We start from the raw sequence: 311 nt of genomic DNA, 5'->3' as shown, positions 1-311 counted from the left end.
GTGAGCATGTAGGCAATAAGGAAAACTGCACTAAAATCTAGTATGCCAGTAAAAAAAAAAAAATGAGTTCCGAGAAACTCGCGAGTTCTTGTCCTCATCGAAGCCGGAACCAGTTTTTCATCTTGGCGATTCTCAGAAGCTGTTATACGGAGGCCCCGGTGAGAAGATCCTTCGTGAAAAGAAAAAAAACAGGTAGGAAATTAAGACGAAACGGAACATGTAGCCAACACGTCTCGATTACTTTATCCGATAAAAAAAAGGGGGGGAAGCGATTTTGGAGTGAGAGCTGGTTTGTCTCACCGCAAAAATAA

This window comes from Penaeus monodon, chromosome 23 (assembly GCF_015228065.2).
Source record: "Penaeus monodon isolate SGIC_2016 chromosome 23, NSTDA_Pmon_1, whole genome shotgun sequence".
In the NCBI taxonomy this organism is placed as follows: Eukaryota; Metazoa; Arthropoda; class Malacostraca; order Decapoda; family Penaeidae; genus Penaeus; species Penaeus monodon.
This window is presented reverse-complemented; position numbering follows the sequence as displayed.